The sequence below is a fragment of the Pogona vitticeps genome, chromosome 10 (assembly GCF_051106095.1).
Source record: "Pogona vitticeps strain Pit_001003342236 chromosome 10, PviZW2.1, whole genome shotgun sequence".
Classification (NCBI taxonomy): domain Eukaryota; kingdom Metazoa; phylum Chordata; class Lepidosauria; order Squamata; family Agamidae; genus Pogona; species Pogona vitticeps.
This window is the reverse complement of record NC_135792.1, coordinates 5,063,077-5,078,096: the sequence shown is the minus strand read 5'-3', so window position 1 is coordinate 5,078,096 and position 15,020 is coordinate 5,063,077.

The window sequence follows — 15,020 nt, the reverse complement described above, 5'->3', positions numbered from 1 at the left end:
TTGACCGTCTAATTGTTATCTTGACTGCTTGTTTCTCCTCATCAGTCGTCTCTAATAACAGCATCTTGAGAGGATGGTGAGAGAAATGGCTGTTCTGCTTCCCAAGGAATGGCGGAACTGTTCAGATACGAAGACAATCATTCTCTAGACAAGAACTATGTTACCATTCTGGCTTTGTTTCAATTTCCAATAAATGAAGACTGGAAAAAGGACCAAAAGTTGGATTGGCAGGTGCCCCACTTCATCTGGAATAGCTGTACCACTTGCTAAGACAATGCTTCTCACCTCTTACATGCATGCTGCATGAAACCAAACGCGCTAAATCTCAAAGCAAGAGTGGGTGATCCTTTTTTATTGGGCCGCTTAAAGAAGTAAATAAGTAGCAAGCTTTCATGGGTGAAATCCACTTCCTCAGGTGAAGGGCACCTCCTTCATGGATCGTGCAGAAAACTGTACTGATGATAAATGTGTGCGAGAGATGATCCAGGTCTGTCTGAGGATTTTTAGTGGCCCTGCAGCAAGGATAGGAATTTTTCCATCCATCTTCTTGCCTGTTTTGGATAATTTTTGAAGGATGCAGTAATCAGAATGTTTCTGGACTGGGTTGTTGTTGTTTAGTCATTAAGTCATGTCCGACTCTTTGTGACCCCATGGACCAGAGCACACTAGGCCCTCCTGTCTTCCACTGCCTCCCAGAGTTGGGTCAAATTCATGTTGGTAGCTTTGGTGACATTGTCCAACCATCTCATCCTCGGTCGTCCCCTTCTCCTCTTTCCCTCACACTTCCCTAACACCAGGGTCTTTTCCAGGGAGTCTTCTCTTCTCATGAGATGGCCAAGGTATTGGAGCCTCAGCTCCAGGATCTGTCCTTCCAGTGAGCACTTGGGGTTGATTTCCTTTAAAATGGATAGGTTTGTTCTCTTTGCAGTCCAGGAGATAAGAGGATAATCATTCTGGACTGGGTACTTTTTTTAAATTCATGCCTGCTAGATTATTGGCTGGTACTGGCAAACACTCAAGTTGGGTCTCTGAAGGTGATCTCAGAAAAAAACAGTCTTCAAGCTGGGAAAAGGTCTACGCCGTTCAGAATCCTCCAGAGCCAGCAAAATATATTTTGCTATTGAAAGATGTCACTTCTTATAGCTCTGGGTGACCCATTGTGCCATCTGGGCCATGTTAAGGGCTTTAAAGAATGCAGTGTAGGACTTTAAAAGGACATATTATTGAGAAGAAAAAGTCGTCCTGAAGTGGTACAACTGCCTCGGCACAGATTACCCACAGCAACAACGATCAGGCGCTGGCAATATATAAAGGAAGCTTAAACTACACAAATATGTTCAAAACACAGACTAATCAGCCTGGATGACAATTGTGTTTAACTTTGTAGCATGACTGTGCTGGAGGGCCCGCTGAAATGATTATCCATCTAGTGCTACGGCATCTTTCTGTGGGGAAGCACAGCGGGTGGACTATTCTTCGGTCTGCAGACATTCAGAAGACAGTTTGCTTGTAAATAAGCTTCCCAGGCTTGAGATGAAATCAACAAGGATGAAGCGGCATGGAGTGTATTGAAACTCACGAGTTGTTTTTTTTTTTAAAAAAAGAGAAAAGCTATCCGCGCTAATCCTTTCTCTTTTGTGGTTGTCTTCTTTCTCGCAAACAAAAATACCGACTCAACAGCTGATGCTTAAACAGAAGGTCTTCAATATTTACACCTCTGCTGATTTGTTTATTTGAGTTGCAAAATGGCTGCTACTTCTATGCCACTTCTTGATGCAAGAGAGGAATTCCGTTACCTTCTGAAGAATAATCTCGCTGCACCAAAGCTCCATACACAGCTAAACCAAATTAGACATTAAAGCAAGGGTGAGCAAATTCAGCCCTATTCAGGCCAATTTTTTTTTTTGGGGGGGCTTCTCTTGGATCTCCCCATAACAAAAAGGAAAGGTCAGAAAACGGCATATTTCTGCTGTAGTGATTCTTTTCTCCCTCGTTGCCCCAATATCACTGGAAGACAACCTCCCTGTGCCGCTTCCTCCAGGCGCTGCCTCCGATTGGCCGCCCGCAGGAAGAGGCGGGGCTGGGAAGTGCAAACATCTGCTTGGACAATAAACGAATTGGACAAACCCCAAACCGGCAGTTCATGCCCACTCTTGTTGCCAACCATTTAGCTTCTTCCTTCCCATAGTCCTTTCTTGAAACCCAAGGTTTCTTTTCTGGCTGGGAACAGCAACACACACTTTCTACCCAGTGTTTAAACAAACGAATTTAAAAACTCAAGGTACAGCTCCATATTATTCTGCAGCCAAGTATCTCCATGACGAGTATTTAATATTCTTCTTCCTTCTGGGCCTCTAGATTTATATGGCGGATAACCAATAAAAGGACGCAGACAAATATGTCATGATGAAAATACCAACAACCTGGAATTGTATCCAGACGAACACCCCGGCCGCTCCTGTTAGCTACAGTTTGGCCGCAAACGGCCAAGAGAACATCAAACAAAGATGAATCTTCCTTTTCCTGGCGGCTTGTGAAGAAATGGAACTTAATAATCTCGCTAGGCAAATTTGTCACGGAGGTTGCTTTAAAGAACAGCAAGAAATATTCCACCCTTCCCCCGGTCATCCCTGCTCTATATAAGCTAAACTGGTGTTATTCTGTAGCTTATGAAGCAGCTGCCAACATAAAAACGATATTCATCTTACATGAAGATGCATTGCATCGGCTGCGTACTCTGAATTCTGATCATATCCATCTTTCCCTGCGTTGGTTTTCCAATTTGGTTTGCCTTCTTGCGTGCTTTTGACGAAATAGCCAAGGCAGGAGTAAGCACAAGGGACTGCAGCTCTCTCTCTCTCTCTCTCTCTCTCTCTCTCTCTCTCTCTCTCTCTCTCTGTGTGTGTGTGTGTGTGTGTGAAGAGACAGGAATGAAATCCCATTTTTCTGGCTCATTTTTCTAGAACATACTGTACATTTAGAACTGTGGTCTGTCAAAAAGGCGGAGTTGAGAAGCATTCACGTATAGGATATCATGGTATTAATTCCAAATTGATGAAACCCGGAATTTGCTACTGCCACCATGACCTCCATTGTCTGTTGTTTGCTTGGTCTTTTGTATCTGATATTCTTAATGTTCAAGTGTCAATAAAATTGACCTTAAGTCTCATTTCTCCATTGATGCCTATTGGAGAATGACAGAGAGAGAGAGAGAGAGAGAGACTTATCTTAATATCTTGTGTTCACAATTCTCTTTTGCATGAAATCAGTAGCTGACATATTAATTATAATAATCTGTTAAATATACTTTACCTACGTGTTAATTACGGTGGGGCCATTCTCATCTATTTCTCTGGGTAGCCTATTAATTCTACCCAGATGGTTCAGCTTGCAGAAACTGTAACACTGAGTGTTAACAGAATGATTCTGGTTGCCAAGATACAACAAAATGGCGGGGGGGAGGAAAGGAGGGGGGAAAGAGGAGTGATCACATCTGAATAGGTTACAGGATGATACATTGGAGACAGCATTGTTTAGGGAGGCTTCCGGCAACATCCTACCATCATCTACCTCACGAATTGTATTTTGTCATCTTCTGTTCTGTTTCGCCATGTTGTGTCTATCCACTTTGCCTGGCTCATTGGTTTATATTCCAATTTTGTTAGAGTTTTCTTTTCGTTTTAGATGTCGTTAGGTCTACACCTTTTCTTACCTTAACATTTTTGATTTATCAAGGGAGATAAGGGGCTTTCTGTTCTTGGTTTGGTTTCTATAGTTTTGATTATCTTATTTAAATGGCTCTGAGTAGCCCTTCCACTAAGTCGGGCAGTTTATAAGCTAGCTAGCTGAATGAATGAATGAATGAATGAATGAATGAATAATAAAAAAGAGAAACCCACCTATTACACGTACAAAAGGCTTAGCACACAGTCCTACTGACAAGACCTTTGCTCAGAGCAATTTCTAAACTTGTAGCTGCCCTGCTACGCCTGTGGGAATTTGCAGACATTGACTTCATACACAGAGCTGTATTGGAACCATCCAATAGTTGATGAGCACCTACTCTCATCTTTCCTTGCTACGGGCCAATCTCAGTGGGTTGATGGGAAATGGAGCTATAGACTCCTAAAACGATGGAGCTGGAAGGGGCCTCTAAGGCCATCAAGTCCAACCCTCTGTTCATTGCAGATGTGACAGTTTTTCTCTTGAATGCCTCCAGCATTGGAGTACCTTCAAAGGTAATTATCAGGATCTGGTCGTACCGCCCCGGGAGTTGCAGGAGCGGGGCCAACCTGAGCCAAGAGTGGCCTGGTGTTTGCAGGATCAGGCCCTGGCCTGTGTAACAGCTGCTGGGCCACTCATGAGGCTCACCTGGAGGCCCAGAGGGAAGGTCTACTTAAGGAGCGGTTCTCCTGCCCAAAACTTGCTTCATGTCATGAGTGCATCCGAAGACCTGGACCCAGAAGGGTTAACTGAGGCTGAAGAGAATGCTGTGAGATTAGAAACACCTGAACTGCCTCCAGATTCTCCTTCCACAGCAGACAAGCTTCGGGCCAGGCTTCGGGAAAAACTTAGGACAAGGAGATCAGAGGATCGCTCAAAGGCTGTCCACAGAAACCTACGTTCATCTAGTCCTGAGTATTAGCAGGATAGAAAGCTTTCCAGCAGCTCAAGGAGCTGTTTTACTATAAAACAGCTCCCTGTGAAGCCAGAAATTCTGTGGAAGCAAAGAGTCAAAACCTTGGCTTGCATCCATGCTTCTTGTACCGTGTTCCTGACCCTGAACTCTGGACTTTGCCCTTGGACTACGCTGGTATTGGACTTTGGACTCTGACCCTGGACTACGCTGTGTATCGGACTCTGGGCTTTGACACTGGACTTCATTCTGTGAGTTGATTTACGGACATTGGCTTTGCATTCTTGCTATTCTTGACCCTGGACTGGCTTATCGGACTTTGGCTGTTGTAACCCCCGGGAACGTGACACTTCAGCAATAAAGGTCCCCTGCCCTCTCTTGCCTGCAGTGTTCCCGCTGGCCTCCTGTGTTTCGGCACCTAGTTCCAGCTCCGTGTTCTCAGCCTTGTGCTCCCACCTCCGCTTGGTCACAACCAACTGCGCAGTGAGTGCCTTGTGACTCAACACTCTGCATGGCGGACTGGGTCCTGGTGTGGGACTGCCTCGGGTATCCTGGACTGTGTCAGTAATTGGTTCCATTGTCATACTGCTCTAACAGTTAAGAAGAGTCCAACAGCGGTGATGGGGAGTTATCAGTTCACTAGGGCTGAACTCCTTGCTTCCTGTGCACATCTGAGTCTTTTCATTCCATTGTGAACCTTTTCAGATGCAATTCTGGAGTGGCCGTGCCCTGGCCGCCATTCCCAGAGCATCAGAGAGTAATATCACAGATAGCGGTAAGGATAAACAAGATTAAAAGTCTAAGGCACTGAAAAGGGGTTACCCCGGGGGTGGGGGAGAAATAATGCTAATAAATGCGTTATCAGACAGGGACCGAATTACAGCTCAGAAACATTTCTAAACCATCTTCCAAGTAAGTGCTAAGCAAACACTACATGGTTAAGAAGAAGAGCTGTTAGCTGAGGGATATAAAATCTTAAATGGCACAGAGAGCGTCAGCCTGAGTTACCGTTTTTGGAATGACACAGATGTTAGGATAAGGAAGCATAAATGGAAATGAAAGAGAAACAAATTCAGAACAGATGTCAGGAAGCGCTTTTTTATCCATGCCGAGAATTTCAAATGTGGGGAATGGCCTACCAGACAAGATGGTTAAGGCGAAAGCACGGGGGACGTCGACAAAAACGATCAGATGGCATCATAAGGGAATGGAGCAATAAAAAAAGGAAACGAGCACGCATGAGGCAAATGGCTTTAATTTAATCCCCAACAATGTCCGTCTCCGTAAGTTATTACCTCTTACATACTTACCTTGAGTAAACACACAGAATTCCCCCCTCATTTATGCACCCTTTGCTTTCCTTATTCAAAACAGGAGGCTGTGTTTGGGCGGTAATGACAGACATAATCAACTTGAGAGGAAAACAAAAATCCTTTATGTGTTCACTTGATTTTCCAGAATGTTCTATGCATACATTTAAGCTGAAGAATGCATGTGAGGAATAATAATGTGAGAAACCGCCAAACCAAGCCAGTCATGAGTATCTTACTTTGTCCCTCGTAATAATCTCCTAATGAAATGCAGTCTTTATTCGGTGAATGGCCGCTCTTTCAAGAAATCCGCTTCTCAGTGGATGCACATGTGAGAACATAGAGGGGAGTGGGGCCTTCAGTCTGGGGCTAATGGCCTTTAATAATTTGACATTGAAAACCTACAAGGTCTACTTAGAACTAAGCCTCAAACAGGTTAGTAGTGTGTACACTCGGGGTTAGTGAGGTTGTCAGGTCTTGAAGGCTCGCTTCCTCACAGTCTGAGGCATACCATTCATATGCAACACAAAAATCATGTCTGTACAGATCAACAACTCAAGAAAAGCCATTTAAACAGGAAGCACTTATTAGCAACATATTTATCAATTTGCCACTGAATTTCAGCAATGTATTTTCCCAGGAAGGCTGGAGAGGGGGAAAATCTGCTAAAATCCATCAAGGTTGCAACTTGAGTAGACCCACTGAATCAATGGGGATGGATAAGCCAAGTCCACATTAACTTGCCTTGATTCAGTGGGCCTACTCTAGTTGTAACTTACTACTGATTTTCATCCAGTATTTGAAGCTGTGATTTATTTCACAGAGGAAACACCTCAATCGTGCCGTGCTCTAACTGTAATAATTTAGGATCTCTTAGAACAGTGTCCTCATAAGCCTGAAGTTGATCCACCCTATTTCAAATAATACATTCCATTATAGTTCTCTCTCTTTTTTTAAAGCATCAGTTTAATCAAATCATCTCACAGACCAACAGAGAGAACTAGACACAATGCAGTGTTAACTCATCTGCAATGCTCTGCTTGGGCTAATCTACTTAAATATGCCTTTGGCACAACACACACACATACATACACAACCTGCCCAGTTCACTAAATCATATACTGAGAAATTCAGTAGCAGAATGGGTTAGGAGATTTGCTGAAATCATATGTAAATCTCATAGGCATGTACTGAGTATAGATTTGCAACTGTGGCATGAAAAATGGAGAAAGAAGCATGAGAAAAACAGAGTGGTAATACTAGAGGGGTGTGTGTGTGTATGTGTGTGAGAGAGAGAGAATGAGAAAGAATTATAGCTTTAAAAAAAAATCACAACATTGTCTGCATGTTTTCATTTATCCTGGAGTTAAGTTTAGGGTTAGGGAAGGAAACGATTTTAAATTCATTTTTCTAGATACTTCCTGTTCTATTCCCTGATTGAAAATTTGAGAGGAAGATGAGGGCATTCCAGCAAATATTCTCAATGTATGTCTGTGTCCTTCTCTTTCTCTCTCTCTCTGTGGCAGCAATGACATTAAAACATTCAATAGCTTTTTGGATGGGGGAGAGAACTTGGTAATAGCTTCCTTCCCTTCCTCCCTGTGTAGGTTCTGTTTTGCTTTTTGAGGGGGCCCATGCCCCCAAGTGCCACAGTAGCAAAAAAAATGTAGAAGCTCTCTTGTTCTACTTCTGTTGGTAGTCCAGCCGCCATTTTCTCCCTCCCCAGGTAAGCTCCAGGCATCCTTGCCGAACACTGGAGGGCCAAAACTCAAGAGATGTCATGGGTGGGCCCTCGTGATGTCCTCGGATGCAGATCTTTGTGCAGCACTGTGTGTGTGTGTGTGTGTGTGTGTGTGTGTGTGTGTGTGTGTGTGTGTGTGTGTGTGTGTGTGTGTGTGTGTGTGTGTGTGTGTGTGTGTGTGTGTGTGTGTGTGTGTGTCATGAAGTGCCAGGCTGGGTCTCACTCATGTGCTTGTTCATGAATTCAGTAGCCTGTTGAGATGCACCTTGGTTTGCTGAAATAAGCAGAAGAAAATCATACACATCTTTTGCTAAACATCAGTAGGATTCTAATCGCTGATTAAGTACTAGTTCACTGTAAATCTTTTTTAAGAAGTCAAGAGAGTAAACAGTTTTGAGATGCAAAAACAGCAAGCCAAAATGTAATCTACAATGCTCATTGGCTTTAACAGTGAGTAGAGATGGGCACAAACATCCCAAATTGGTGGTTCGTGCTAGTTCACCCTTTTGGACAAACTGGTGTTTGGTGGTTTCCAGCCCCACTTCCTTCAGCAGGTGACTCAGAAGCAGCTCCCTGTCTTCCCTGCCCCGCCTCCTCTAGGCACAGCCTCTGCGTGGTCGCCTGACAAAGGAGGCAGAGCTGGGAATCACCAAACACCTCTTCATCCAAAGATGGATGGCAGTTTGTGCCCATCTCTACACAATCAGTTATTATACCTTTGCATTGGTCATAGATTCAACAGGAACATACTTCAAAATCATTTGATCGGTTAATTCTTAAGGTCTACTCAACCCATTGGGAGCATTCAAACATTTCTAAAGAATTTTTTTAAAGGGGTGGAGGAGAGAACATACCCTTAAAATGCATAATTATATTTCCATCAGTACTATGTTTGGTAGTTATTTATTGCTCTATTAACATTCAACATGGCAGAAGCTATCTTGTGTATAATAAGATATCTGATGATTTATTTGAGAGAAAAATATTACCCATATAATTTACTCATTTAAAATGTATCTTCCCCCGTCTAAATTCCATAAATATGAACATATCTGATGTATTCAAAAGATAAGCTAAAATGTGACCATTTTAACTGGCGCATGAAAAAAGTATACATCTTCAGCAGGTCATGTCTGTCCTACTAAGCTTCTATAGCTTATAATATGAAAGGGCTCAATTAATTATTGCCTCGTGTCCACAGAAGTAATATAAACCATACTAATGTAAAGAGATTTGTGGGTCAGTGTTTGAGCTTCAGACCACTTCTTCTTGGTGAATGCCGCTGTGTGAGTGATAAACTGGATACATGGGATTTTTATCCCAGCTACAAGTTAATTACTAAATTTAGCATCGACTTTAAATCTTTGCCGCATGAATATTTTCTGAGATGGAAGCAGCTGAATCCTCAGTATTGTATCACATATTGAAATGTGCTGAGGTTGACTTTAGATTGGGATATACTACATGAGCTGGATGTACCTCCGAAGAGAGCTCAAAGTCATCTTAAATGCTTCCCTCAATTTTTTTTTTTAAATGAATGATACTTTTGGTGGACTTCTGGACTAGCATTTTTGATCTTGGGGGAAGATAAAATAAAAGAAGACACGGCACTTTCTGTTTTCATTTTTTAAAAATAGTAATAATGTGCCATTGCGTCAATTCTGACTCATGGCAATAATTTTTAGGGTTTTCCAGATGATTTACCGCTCCCTTCTTGTACACAAGAGCTTGGAAATAATGTGTTCGCTATAGTAGATGAACATCAAAAGCATCACTTTTTTTTTATTAAAGAGGTTCATTTAATCATAGAGGCCTCATGGTGCAGAGGTTGAACTGCAATACTGCAGTCAAGACTCTGTTCACAACCTGAGTTTGATCCTTGGGCTCAGGTAGCCAGCTGAAGGTTGACACAGCCTTCCATCTGTCTGAGGTCAGTAAATTGAGTATTGAATAGGCATGTTTTGGGTGGTGGTGGAGAAGAACCCCAATGTGCTTTGTTCAATGGAAGAAATGCATACCAATATGAATATATTTTTAAAAAAGAAACAGGAAAGTGCATGAAAATGTATTTAAAAAAAAAAAATGCAAAAGAAATGCAATTTGAGAAATGCCCATGAAAATGCTTGGATGGTTTTCACAGGGACTGCAAAAGGGAAAAGCAGTTCAAGGCACCAAGATGGAGTTAACTCAGCAATGGGGGAAATGAAAACTTGAACAGTAGTTAAGCTTGACAGATTCTCTCAGCCCTGCTTTTAACAGGCATCATCTCCCTCCTGTGCGTGAAAGAGGAATTCCCCTTTTAAAAAGTGGCACTTGGCATCTGTAGCTTCCGTAAGATTTGCATATTTTAAAAATATTATATGTGTGCCATCTGTATTTTTTTAATCACATTTGTGTGTACACAGAAACTCAGAGAGACAGAGAGATGTCATTATCCAGCCTACGTTTTCAACCAAGGCATTGATAAATCAATGTAAGTTATTATGGTTATTATTTTACCTATATGGTAGTTCTAGCCACCATATTGTTTCTGGCTTCAGTTTTATCTTCTACAGACACAGAAATAGGGAAACTCTCCTCCTTTTCTCTAGCAATTTTTTTATTCGCTAATACTGTAATTCTACCTCTCAGTCCCGGCAACTGAAGTCCTGCCAACTCGTGTTTCTGCCTACATGGATGATGTGAGGAATAAGGTAGGTGGTAGAGTTCTATTTGTGTTTATGGAGGGAGGAAGTTAAGGAAGGAGATGGCTGCATCCATAAGACGGCAGAAGAAAGGTGTGTCCATGTTTTATAGGGTTGATCAGGGCTCAGAAATATCCTGCTTTCAGAAAACTTTTTTTTGCCTAAACCAAAAAGTCCTTCCTCATTTCAGAATTCTCATTTCTCTCCTGTCTTTCTGACCCCAACATAATTGCTCTGGATGCTTCATTGTATATTTATAGATAAAGAGAGAGAGAGAGAGAGAGAGAGCGCTAACATAATCAAGTTCTTCTCGTTGTTTCTTTTTTCAGAAAATGGCTGCCTTGTCGTTAGAAGCCAGTTGCCGTGTCCAAATCCCGAATTTGACGGAGGTCCAGCCCTTGATCCAGATGTCCCTGGTTTGAAGTTTTTGCACCTGGCCCATTTGGTTTTCCAACCTGACCTCCTTGCTTGCCACAACGGCTGCCTCCTCTTCCCTTGCCAAATGAGGAAAAGGCTTAAGTGGGTCCATATGGCTAGGAACAATTGGCAGCAAAGCCCCTCCCCCCCCACTGGGCTCCGTACCGCAACTCCAGTTATCTTTTCAGTGTGCAGTGGAATCGGTTGCCTATTCACAGGCGAGCAAAGTCCTGCCAGGAGCAGCTTAATCTATGAATTTATCTAATTATGTCCTGAAAGCAGTTGGAGAAACGGCAGCGCCGTTTCAGATGTGAAGCGACGGAAGAGCCAAAAGCAATTTCACCCAAACTGGGGCGAAGGGTGGTATCCTTCCAGCAGAACTGAAGTGTGTCGTGCTTATACGACATGAACGCCTAAACCTGTGTATTTCTTCCCAGTGCTTTGTGACGTCTAGAGGTGTTAATCCACGTGTACAAAGTCTGTATCTCCAGGCTTCTTCTCATTCCCATCTCTAGACGCAGGCTCTTGCAGAGTGCGGGCGGCATACAAGTCAGATAGATGGGGGCGTCTTATACGCGGGGAAAAATACGACAGTAGATAGATAGACAGACAGACAGACAGACAGACAGACAGACAGACAGACAGATGATCCTTCTGTCCTAGGATCATCTAGATTCTTTTGTTTTTGATCCTTTCCCTTTCCCTTCTTTCTTCTTTGCCTGTCATGAGACCTCCCCTTTCTCTCCTTATGCCTCCCCCAAATGTGCCTATACTTCTATGCTTGTTTTCAGTCATTGGCTGACCTCAGTGGCTCAGATCTCTGGCTACAGAGCCAGAGGTTGGGAGTTTGATTCCCCCACGGGGCCTCCTCGAGAGGGGCTGGACTCCATGATCCAGGGGGTCCTTCCCAGCTCTGCTGTTCTAAGATGATTATTCAAAAACACCAGGCACAGTCAATCAAAATTATAAGAACGTTGACTGGTATGGAACAGATGCAAATTTTAACCAAAAACCTAAGTATCTGTTAAATATCAGCGCATTATGTATGCTGTTCCTAATGTTGCCATTTTTTTTGGTAGCTCTGGTGGTGTGATTTCTGAGATCTGCAACTGCTTATAGTACTATGTGAAATTTCTTGATATTGTTCCCAAAGCCCCAATGAATCTGGCGACCACTGAAGTGTGTTTCATCCACAAGCAAGATGATGATGATGGGCACTTGCTACAGTTCGGTGGTTCAGTGCTGTTCAGTGCCCACAGGTTGTTCAGGCACACTGGATCCCATGCCACCTCTCTTCCCACGGGCATCCCATTAGAAACAGCACTGCAGGTTTTGTGCCTTGCCCCTTCCTCTTCATGGGTGCCCACAAAGGGAGGGGTGGGGCTCAGACTCTAGGGTGCCCACGCAACACCTATGGGCTCCATCCGCCGAACCCTGCCAACCCACCCAAACTGCAGTAAGTGCCCATGTCTATTTAGCGGTGTTTTGTGGGCGTTCAAAATGTCCTCCTTTTTTCAATGTGCCTGTCTCAGAGCTTGAAATAGTGACTTATTTGGACTATATGTTCTAGGAATCGCCAGGCACCACTGGACACAATGGCTGGACAATCCTGGTGTGTTTGTGTGTGTGTGTATGTGTCTAATACAAAGAGAGAATGGTTGCAAATTCTGGGACATTCTCCCTGCCCCAGATGTGCCAATCATCGTCGTTTTGTTGTTTAGCCATTTCCAACTCTTTGTGACCCCATGGACCAGAGCACACCAGGCCCTCCTATCTTCCACTGCCTCCCAGAGTTGGGTCAAATTCATGTGCCAATACCTGTCTGTTAATGCCGGTGTACTGTACTGGTTGGAGTGCTTGAGCAGGACTTCAAGAAACATGGATTTAAATCCCCACTCAGCCATGACATACACAGATGACCTTGAGGTGGTGGCCGTATCTCAGCCCGTCCTAGAAGTCGTCCCTGTCTCATAGACAACCGGGCAGGTGAGGAATAAACTAAGCTCAGTGAACCTTGGGATGTTGTAAGATTTTTTTCCGTACCTTACTGTATGTCATGTGCACCATTTCTCCTTCTTATGTAGGTTCCTAACACTACTTCAGCAGATCTTATGGACTCCTTTTCCCGCAAAGCTAAATATTCTATAAAGAAAACATGTTGGCTTACAACCATACCCCCTTTTCTCCCCACGGTTGCTCCTTTCCAGCCCAGAATTCAAAATGCAGTATGGCTCCTTTCCAAGCTGTGGTCAAGAAGAAGTGGGAGCCTGAGACCCTTTGGTAATAATTGCCATGAAGCCTGGAAATCAAGTAAAATCACTGTAAAATCCATGTAACAATCCACGGCAATAACTTGGCTGTGTTTGAGTTCCACCGCTCTGTTTGTTCTCAGGTTGTTTCATTATGTATTTTTATTGGTTAGCCCCCCCCCCAACCCGTCCTTTTATCCCCTGTTGATAGAAGGTACTTAGCTATTTATGAGTCTCTCCAAGGGTGAGGTGTGCTATTTCCTGCCTGGAATTCTAAGTGAAGGGCTGCTAATGACAGAGTTCAAGCATGGCAGCTGGAAAGAATATGATATCTATGGCAAAGTCTTACATAAGAGAGTAAGAAGCATTCTAAGCAAACTGGAAATAACGCCCATGACAGCTTGGGGGTGTGGAGAACTTTCCTTGTAGGGTAGAAACAGGTGACTCCCGAATGACATCGCTGCTGTCATCATTTCTTGCATCTGTAGCCCACATTTCTCTCACTGAGCTCAAGGCGAGGTACATCATTCCCGCATCATCCTCATCACAATCCTGAGAGAATGTTGCGAGCCCAAAGTCACCCAGTGGTTTCACAGAATAATGAAGCTGGAAGGGGTCCATAGGGCCATCGTGTTCAACCTCGCTCTCAGTGCAGGAATCTAAATCAAAGGATATCTGCCAGGTGGTTGTTCAAAATTCTCTTGAATGCCTCCAGTGTTGGAGCACTCCCTACCTCTTGAGGTCATTGGGTCCATTGTTGTACGGCTCTAACAGTTAGAATCCCCCCCCCCTTGATGTTCAACCAAAATCTGGCTTCCTGGAACTTGAGCCCATTGTTGTATGTCCTGCCCTCTGAGGTGATTGAGATCCTGCCCCCAGTTTGCTTGTAGAAGATGAAGGAATGACCAAGTAAAATGGGGCTTTGTGGATTAGGACATATTTTCTGTGACTGTGGAGAAATTCAACCAATGCAGCACTTCAGCACATGAAATTTATGCACTATCCCATGTATAAAAGAAGATCTAGCAAATGGCTGAGACAACACTATTAAAGTAGCTTACTTCTGGGGGAAAAATAATCATCTCAGAGACTGGTGAAACGTTAGGAAGAACAACCTTCAGAACATGGCCAAAGAGCCCGAAAAACCCACAACAACTAATCATCTCATTCTCTTAACATTTAATTTTGTTTTTAATTTTACCTCTCTTTCACAAGAGTCCCTAATTTTAAATTGTGCAACAGATAGGAAGGAAGGAGGAAGGAGATCTATTCGAGGACTATCAACAGCTGAACTCAGGCCTAAAGGTTTGAATGATGACACCCTCACTAGAAATAAATTTTACTGAACTCATCTCCACAATTTCATCGATTCCGTTTGTTCAAAACGTAATCTGGTAAAGGCGTTCTGGAAGATCTAACTCATTGTACCCCATACTCTTGACTGTCGTTTATATACTGACATTAGAGGATGATATCTGGATCCTTCGGTGAAGGGAGCTTTGGGAAGGGAAAGCAAAACTAGACATTGTGCTTCAAGGACAAAATAATATGTGATCCAAAACATCACTCTATTTGCATTAAAGATGGCTAGATGGAGGGAGAAATTTAAAGACTCTGGACCAAAGCCAGTACAGGGGTGCCTCGCTAGATGATGATAATCCGTTCCATTGAAATCTCTGTTTAGCGAAATCGTCGTCTAGTGCAAAGCATTTCCCCATTGGAATGCATTGAAACCTGTTTAATGCATTCCAATGGGGAAGAATCATCGTTGTCTAGCGAAGATCAGCCATAGAAAAGCCGCTTTGCGAACCACCGATCAGGTGTTTAATTAGCTGTCTTGCGAAGCTTAGGTTCCGAAAACACCCGTTTTGTGAACAGGGAGGGAGCTGTCAAAATCGTTGTCTAGCGAAAATTCGTTTCCGAAGCAGGGGCCGAACATTATCCAGCGAAATTCCCCCATAGGAATCAGTGTTTTGCGAATCA